General features: G+C 36.5%; 1 pseudogene; it reads left to right on the top strand.

The window, feature by feature from the left end:
• Window positions 1–6,032: 6,032 nt before the first annotated feature.
• LOC133191648 (uncharacterized) lies at window positions 6,033–6,887 on the top strand (annotated as a pseudogene).
• The last annotated feature ends 2,573 nt before the right edge of the window (window positions 6,888–9,460 follow it).

Genomic DNA, 9,460 nt, shown 5'->3' with positions numbered 1-9,460 from the left:
ATGATACATGTATATAATAGATATCATTACAGTATGATAAGCATTTCCTTGCAAATGAGTACTTTACACCACAAATACACCCTAATAAACTTTCTTCATGTAACAATAATTTTTTGTTTTGCTTCCTCAATTTAGAAGCAATTTCCAGGCTTAAGGAAGCTCTAAACACTGCATACTAAAGACTCCTATTTGTAGGGTAGTTTTATTAAGTTAGAGTGATCTGCCCTTATAAGAAAAATATTATAAATTGGAGTCTACAGTGAATGACACAATTTGTTATGAATTAAAGTATTTTAAATGTTATGTTAGACCAAGATTAAGTAATTGAATACATTATTTCCGTTAATTTTCCCGATGCAAGTAAACAACAGTGATTTCTGTTCACAAATACTTCATTTTCTTTGAACATTTTTTCTGCAGAAATAAGGCAGGTACCCTATGTTGAAAATGAAGTAGATGTACTGAATATGTGCACCTATACATGATATATTTTTCTCAAAGTCTAAAAAGCGTTTATTATTAGTGTTAGAGCTTCCTTAAAGAGATTTATGAGAATGCTGAGACGCGGTCTTTACAGAGACAGATCTTATCCATATTAGATCCTTTGCACAAGTTTAAAGGTGAGTTGTTTCTCAAAGAGCTGTTGAACCCAAATGAGATGATGACGACAATATTACAGAAAAAAAATATGAAGTCACGCCTTGGAAATTCTAAATGGCAAAACAGCACACAGAAAGGTTGCGGTAAACCTCTTCCAAAAGAGAAACAAAATTGGAAAAAATCAACATTGCCTAGTTGGAACATTTCATTGATTATATATTGTCAAGCAATATCATCAAGAATCTACCATATTGGAAGAAAAGTATGAATTTATCGTTTGTGGAAGTAGATGTTCCCAATTTTATCAGAAGTCTTGCACTTTCTGCTCTTATTGCTCAGTGTTTTCACTTCTGTGAATCAGAACAGTTCACGCCTTTGGGTAATTCACAATTCAGTCTGTCGCCTGCGTGGGCAGTGGTAGAGCGTCTGCTCTAGAGTCGCGGAGTAAAGAATTGATCCTTACATTGCCGGTTCGAATCCCACTGTGGAGACCGGTCCTTCAGATGAGACCGTATAAACTGATGTCCTTTGTCGCAGTAGGTGCTGGCAAAAGAGATCTCTCACTGCTCAATGGCCCTGGGTGTCGAGCATTGGACAAAATTTGCAGCTTTCCACCGGCATGTGGTGGCATCTCCATATGAGTGAAAAATTCTCGAGAGGGACGTTAAACAAACAAACAAACCATTCAGTCTTGTTAAGTCAACTAAGCAACAATTTGTATTGATTATTGAAAACTATTTTATGTAGTAAAGTAATTTTAAGTATTTTCATTTATAGAATGTACTGGTATTCGCCCATTTCTTTCAGAAAACTAGAGGAACTGTGAGCACTGAGCTCACAAAATAATCCCCACCTCTCATATGCTTATAATGGAAAAGTCCATGTTTTGCTATGGGACATCCGAAATAAGTGTCCGATCAAAAAGTAAAATAGGGGGCGCACAATGGCACTATGTAACAAAGATTCTGTGAAAGCATCATTTAATTTTATTCAGTGGTATAGGAGGAGTTACGGATAAGAGGTGGGTACCCCTCCATATTATTGTAAAATGGAGTGCCTATGTTTTGCTTCTGGAAACCCAAATATATATCCGATCAAAAAGTATTCTGTGAAAGTATCATAAAATTTTATTCAATGGTAAAGGACCGTCACGGTAGCTTAGTCGGTAGACCGCTTGTTCAGTGATCGGAGATCATGTGTTCGAATCACGGCCGTGACTGACCTAAGTCAATGTAAAATAGGTAGCAACTGTTCCTTCGCCAAGCGCACTTTGAAGTGAAAGTTTCGGGTCCTTCAGATGGTAGGCGTTGGCACGATAAAGAACCTTACTATTCAATGACCCTGTGCCGGGTAAAGGTAAAAATTTGAAGCCCTTCTCCGGTATATGGTGACGTCACTATGAGTGAAAATTCTCGAATTGGACGTCAAACAACATACAATCAATCAGCGGTATAGGAGGACTTGCGGATAAAAGATATGTACCCCAAAGCATAACAGACGGACGGACGTACACCCCCATCACTATAACCCCCCCCCCGATTTTTAAACGGGGGGTATTATTAGTTACATAGTCATTTAGTGAATGGGTACGGGATGATACCTGGTTAGTATATTTCATACCTGGCGAGGCGAAGCCGATGATACCTGGTTAGTATATTTCATACCTGGCGAGGCGAAGCCGAGCCAGGTATGAAATATACTAACCAGGTATCATCCCGTACCCGGTCACTAAATGACTATGTAACGAATTTACCCCACCGATGACTAAATAGCTTTGCTTTATAAAGTTTAAGTTGCTGTCATGCAAGCTTACAACCTGGGTATATCGGTGTCTATATAACTCAGATTTAAGTTTATAATTTTATTGAACATTTAACAATAACAAATAAACATTTGTATATTAAATAACAACAGTAAAAATAATGCATTCAATAATTTCTGATTATAAATATTAACAATTCAAAAGTAGAAATCTCAACAATTTGTCGGATACATGTATAACAGAGTACCTATGTATATGAGTATAACAAATTATCACTTTAAATCAAAGACAAAATATATTAATTCTGAACATTTAAAAATTAAGTTTACAACAAATGGACATTTATAACAAAAAGAAAATGTTATTTATAACAACACTTCAACTAACATATTTAAACACATTTAAAGTGAAAAATACAAACATTTTAAAAGTTAAAATTATTGATAATTGACCCAAAAAATAACAGAATTTAATGTAGGTATACTGATGACACACACAGATGATTTTAAATTGGACATGAATGCAAGATTAAGTTATTTTGTGAAATTTACATTGATGTTTATGGAGCCAGTGGTGCATCCATGGAATGCCGGGAGAATTTGTCTGGTGTGTACAGAGGAGGATATCCTACTTTCGGATACTGTGGCAAGTGTGGTTGGGGTCGTGAATTCACAGAAAAGGTCAGATATGTTAATTCCTTGTAATTCAGCTATGGTAGAACTGTTCTCCTGCGGAAATGGTATCATACTGAGAGTATTCCCAGTTTCCTGAGAGGGTGGTAATGCCAGCTTTGAGGTACTAGAAGGCAAAGCTAGGTTGTTTTTAACTGGATTATTTGTAAGGTTTTGGCCCATTGCTTGTCCCATTGCAATCTTTTCATCCATATCTGTCCTTTGATACACTGTAAGTGACTGTACTGACTTGTGTCCTGTAACTGTCATAATCTGTGATGGACTAAACATACATTTGGTGAGAATTGTGGCTCCTGTTGCCCGTATGGAATGATTGGTGTAAATCTGGGACAGACCAACACTTTCACTCAATTTAGACATGAATTTTGCTAATGTTTTTTCTCCAAGTCGTGAATTACAGTACCAAGAGTTGTCCTCATCAATGAATGCTTCTTTTGGTCTCTGCCATAAACTTTCACACATAGGATGTAGTTTCTTCAGATATTTTTCAAACGATTTCACGGGACAAAATGGGGATCCAGGGTATTCAGGCATGACACCAGATGTTGACTCCCTGTCGTTAGCTCTGTGGTTTTTTGCTAATTCATCACTAGATTTAGCTACATATTTAAGGCCTGATTTGGGATCCTCCTTCACCTGGAATGTTGACTTGGACATTGAATGCATGTTTTCCACGGAACGCCGACAAAAATACAATCTTATATCAAACTGTACTTTATTTTGTAAACCACAAGGCGTATCAGGACTCATGTGTGTAGAATCATACAACTTCTGTCGATCGCTTTCATTAATAACAGTGTGATGTTCCACATTACCTTTACCGATCCTTTTCTGCTCAGCAAGCGCAGCTTAAACGAGACATTAGCATCCCGAAATTCATCATCCTTTATAATGTCAATTTTTCTGTTAAAGGGGGGGGGGGGCTCTGTAAGTACCTGTTTAAGGCATGTCTCATATTCTCAAAGGACGTTGCCTTGTAATGTTCCCCATCTTGTTTCCGAGCACTGAGGTAGAAATGAATTAAAACTTCATTAAGACGAACTACATCAAACTGTTCAAAATTTTCATCTTGCCCCTTTTCTTTCAAATAAGCTCTCAACACCCGTGCCGCCTTCGCGTTACTTTTAATTGTTTCTTTCGAATTAATAAGTTGCTTTTTTTTTCTCTAGTTCGTCTGCGTCCAAGAACGCAAACCTCGTTGCCATGTTTGTTTATCGAAGAACAATAACTCGTGCTACGGTGTATTGATTTACTAATGACAGGGTATAAGTATTACCTCCCTTTCACGTGACAGACTTCAACCAATCGTAAGCCAGGATTTCATCGAAAAATCAACAGAGGTGGGGTAAAATAAAGTACTAGTGTTCTAGTAATTGGTATCCTTTCATTACAATGCATTGCAAAACCCCATTTATTTCTTTGTATATTTGCGATGTTCTTCTCTTTACAGGATCAAGCACACTGTTTAAATTCTAAATGACTGTGCAGCATCAGTAAGGAAGAATATCGGAGGATTTGACTACTATAGTAAAGGGAGGAAGGGCATTTCAAAGCCTTGAAAATGTTATTTTAAAGCTTGATCTGGCGGCAAAAAAGCAAAAAGGCATAAAACAAAAACTCACAGATGCAAAAAGATGCATTTAAGGTTTTGTACTTTTTAAAATATCTAGACAATAAATCATTTGCAGACAATTTATCATACATTGACTCTAATCAAAGTCAAATTTACATAATTATACATGATTCAAGATGCAATAGCTAATAACTTTTTTACATTATCAAAAATGATTTAAGTAAAACTTCACCATTTTCATACAGGAGGTAAGTAGGTAAGAGGATAAATTGAGAGTACAAACAAAGTTAAACAAGCAAACGTACACAATTAAGCAAAAAATAATCTCAAACGGGGGGGGAGGGGGGGGGCAAGCCAGTGCTAGATCCGTCTTTGAATACTTACTAGATTGTTCAGATTAATTCTCTGGAAGTATTGATTTCAAATACCAGTGAGAACGACATTTTCTACAAAATCCAGCACTGTGGAATCTATCTCACAATGAATCCCGATGCTTAGGCCATGCCAGAATATTTATCTTATGCACATATATCGTACTATACTACACAGTGGATAAATACTAATCATTTATTAGCAAAGATTAATGCTTGTGTTAGTTTTTTATTTCTTTGTTTGTTGTTTAACGTCCCTCTTTTTTTTACTCATATCATATGTTCGGTGGACGGCTGCAACTTTATACCTATACTCGCCACTCAGGGCCATTGAGCAGTGAGGGATCTTTTTCGTGCCAACATCTACTGCGACATGGGACCTACTAAACAAGTCAGGATTTAAGTTTTGCAGGTGCGTTCAGAACAGCAATACTCTTTTGGATATCAATTCAGATAGAGCAGATACAAATTATGTGGTTCTTGACAATCGGAAGAAAATATATTGTTATCCACTGTCATTCGTTACTTCTATATTATTTTTCTATAATTATTGCACATAGGTCTGTCGATCTATAGTAATAATAATATAAGAGGAGCAATTGGACCTGACCCCCTCCCATCCGATATCATCACTCAAGTAGTACTTGTAATTTATAAATAATTCCGTCGCCCGCGTGGCGCAGTGGTTAGAGCGTCTGCTCTAGAGTCGCGAAGTAAGGAGTTGATCCTTACGTCGCGGGTTCGATTCTCAGTGTGGGACGTGGAGACCGGTTCTTCGGATGAGACCGTATAAACCGAGGTCCCGTGTCGCAGTAGGTGCTGGCACTAAAATGATCCCTCACTGCTCAATGGCCGTAAGTGTCGAGTATAGGACAAAATTTGCAGCTCTCCACCGGCAAGTGGTGCCGTCTCCATATGAGTGAAAAATTCTCGAGAGGGACGTTAAACAACATCCAAACAAAAAATATATAATAATCCCCCCCCCCCCAGTTTATTGTGTATATGTGTGTGTTTAATGTTTTTGATGCTAGTGTATGCTTTTTGATGCTATTGTACTTCCAGTTCTTCTTTAATGTAGTGAAATATGGGGAGTGGATCTCTCATTCAAAGGTATTTCAAATATAGAAAAATTTCACTTAAAATTTATTAAAGATATCCTTGGAGTGCACTGCAAAACATCCAATGCTGCAAATCTAGCAGAACTTAAGAGACTACCACTTTGGTCTAAAATTTCATTCTCGAGTATTAAATATTAGATTCACCTGAAAACTTCTGATTCTTTGGCTTTAAAACTTTACCAATCCACAAATAACTGCAATTCTTGGACTAAGAAATTATTTTCTACTCTGGATAATCTGGGATTTTCAAACATTACAAAATATAAAAGTTCCATTCAACACCTTTTACCCAACATAAAACAAAGAATCATTGACCAGTGCACTCAAGAGCAATCATCAAAAATCTTTGGTTCAGAAAAACCTGTAAAAAAAAATTATAAACAAGAAAAAATAAGGCCATTTGTTGATTTACTCAGAAAAAGATCTAAGAGATCCTCTCTTAGTAGAATTAGATTAAGTGCACATAAACTTGCAATAGAAAGTGGTAGATATATTTCCACATCAAGAAAGGAAAGATGTTGTAATGCTTGCAATTCTGGTGTGACTGATGATGAAATTCATTTTCTTTTTCACTGTAAGTCTTATTCTTAGCAAAGAAACACATACCTTAGAAATATTTATAATATAACAAAGAAAAATATTAATCTTGACAATGAAAGATACATGTTACAATTATATGTAAACAGTGATATACATAAAATCTTAAAAGTTACTGTGAAATTTATTAGAGACTGTTTTGAACATAGAAGTCAATTACTTAATACTACATAAATTATGTAAACATTATCCAATAATGTTCAATGGGCCTTTGCCTATTATTGTAATTGTGTTTGTGCCAATAAATATTTGTATTTATAAATATTCCACCGAACCTTTATTTAATCGCTATTTATATATAAAATGCTATATATTACCTTTTTTAACCATCTCAGATATGATGTGACCAAAATACATTTAATGTGTACAAGGCTTTGTAACGTTTTTTTTTTATGTAACTCTTCAAAAAGGTTGTCATTAATAAAACATATAACAATCTAGATTATGTTCGGGACTGATCTACATCACATAATTTATACGGAGAGGCGAATTATCAATTTATTGTGATATTTTGCCAATTGTCTTCTATCGTGGAGACTATAAGCCTCTAATTTTCATTATAATAGCTAACAAAAAAAAAAATACATGTCCATGTACATGTAAATAGGGGTAAGTGTTGATATTTCGGACGGGTGTAATACTTCGGACAGTCAATAAAAAAGTTATATAACTTACTTTTCTGTTATTTGTTCTAAATTTAATCTTAAATTTATATATAAATTTTTAAACTCGATATATTTACTAAATGGAAAACACGAATTCTTTGTGCATGCCTAGCTAGACTCGGATTGGTTGTCTAAAATATATGACCTTCACCTCCCGTGTTGTGAATGACGCTTGCATCAACTTTCTGTTTTACCGCCGAACTCTAGTATCATTGAGGTAAGTGTTTTCCGACTATATTTAATAACATAATTATATATACTGTTAAGAAATTTAGCTAATGTACATTTTATTTAAGGTTTCATAGAAAAATATAATATTTAATTGAAAAAAATCATCGGAAAATACGGTGACAAATTTACAACACCACTTTGTAGATTGCAAGAATTAATGATTATAGGTCCTGCACTAAGTTTTAACAAAATTCAATGAATGATAGTTTCGTTTATGATAACAAAAATATGATAGCATCAATTTTTTAACTTAATTTGTATAGTTAAGAATGAATATAAAATTATTAATACAGATTTGCAAAGAAAAAATGGGCGGGGGAGGGGGTTAATAACACTGCTTATAAAAAATGGGGAAATCAACACAAATAGAATTCATATTTTATTTTAATAAAGGAAAAAAAGAAAAATAATTTTATTGTGGTTTTAGATAATGTCAAAAAACTAGAAAGAATGTGTACCAAAATTATAATCAGAAAGATCTTGAGGAAACTGTCTCTGCTGTGAAGGCTGGGTTGTCCCTTAGAAAGGCTTCCCGGCAGTTTTCCATTCCCCGAACAACGATACATAGCCACGTTATACATGTAGGAAAAGTACAATCTGGTGTTAGGCCAGGAAAGCCACCCGCTATTACCATCGAAATTGAAGAAAAGGTAGTAAAATCGGCAATAGAGGGAGCTGACATGGGTTTTGGTATTGGTCGGGGGATGCTTAAAGCAAAAACAGGCCAGTTAGTCAACAGGCTTAAACTACCTACTCCATTTAAAAATGGCATTCCGGGGAATATGTGATGGAGGGGACTGAAGTCCAGATTTCCAGAGTTAGTAATTCGATCGTAAGCCAGAAAAGCTCTCTACCATATAAGGTCCAATCTGATGAATCGGGAGGTGGTCTCGAAGTATTTTAGTGCCCTTGACCAGACACTAACGGATCTCTATCTTCGTGATAAACCTGAATGCATCTGGAATTGTGATGAAAAAGGATTCCAGTCTGAACATTCCCCTGTGTCTGTAGTTGCCAGAAAGGATCTCGATCGCTTCTTAGTCGTATTTCCAATTCACGGGAGAGCATTTCTGTTCTCGCCTGTATTCATGCTGTTGGAGCACGGATCCTCCCATGGTTGTAGTGAAGGGGAAAAGTAGACGGAGTCTTGAATCCTTCTCGAAAGCAGATGGTCCTCCTGACACTGTATAGACTTCCAGAAGAAGGCCTGGATGACCGACTTTCTTGGGGAGCAGTGGTTCGAGGAGGATTTTCTTAAACAGTGTGATCCTCATCGTCCACAGCTGTTGATACTTGATTCACACAGAAGTCATGAGGTCCCGGGCCTTCTTCAGACGACCAGAGCAAATGGGATCAACATTCTTGCACTTCCTCCTCACACCACTGCCTGGCTACAACCTCTTGATAGGACTGTTTTTGGCCCTCTGTCACAGTCCTATAACAAAGCCTGCTCCGAGTTTCTTTGCAAGAATCCTTCCAATCTGATCAACAAAGCAACCTGACCAGCTTTATTTTCTTCTGCTTGGGAATTCTTTGTGACCCCAAACAACATGAAGGCTGCGTTCAAGGCGTGTGGGATATTTCCAGTGAATCTCAGTGCTAGTCCAGATCAGTCTTTCCATACTAGCATCCTTTTTACAAGCCATTGCCTCAAAGTCAGAGTGCTACCTCATCTGCTAGTGCCTCCAACTTTTCTGACACATCCTCTTCTACATGTTTTCAGTACAGCTGCACCCAACAATGGTTCGTCTTCTTCTGCAGCATTTTCCTCTACTGACACATCCTCTTCCATGATTCCATCTACCTCTGTTTCCTCTGCAAGTACCTCAGTGGTCCCCTCATCCACATTTG

Source organism: Saccostrea echinata, unplaced genomic scaffold (assembly GCF_033153115.1).
Source record: "Saccostrea echinata isolate AGI-Se365-2 ecotype Australia unplaced genomic scaffold, CSIRO_AGI_Sech_v1 ptg000023l, whole genome shotgun sequence".
In the NCBI taxonomy this organism is placed as follows: Eukaryota; Metazoa; Mollusca; class Bivalvia; order Ostreida; family Ostreidae; genus Saccostrea; species Saccostrea echinata.
This window is presented reverse-complemented; position numbering and strand designations above follow the sequence as displayed.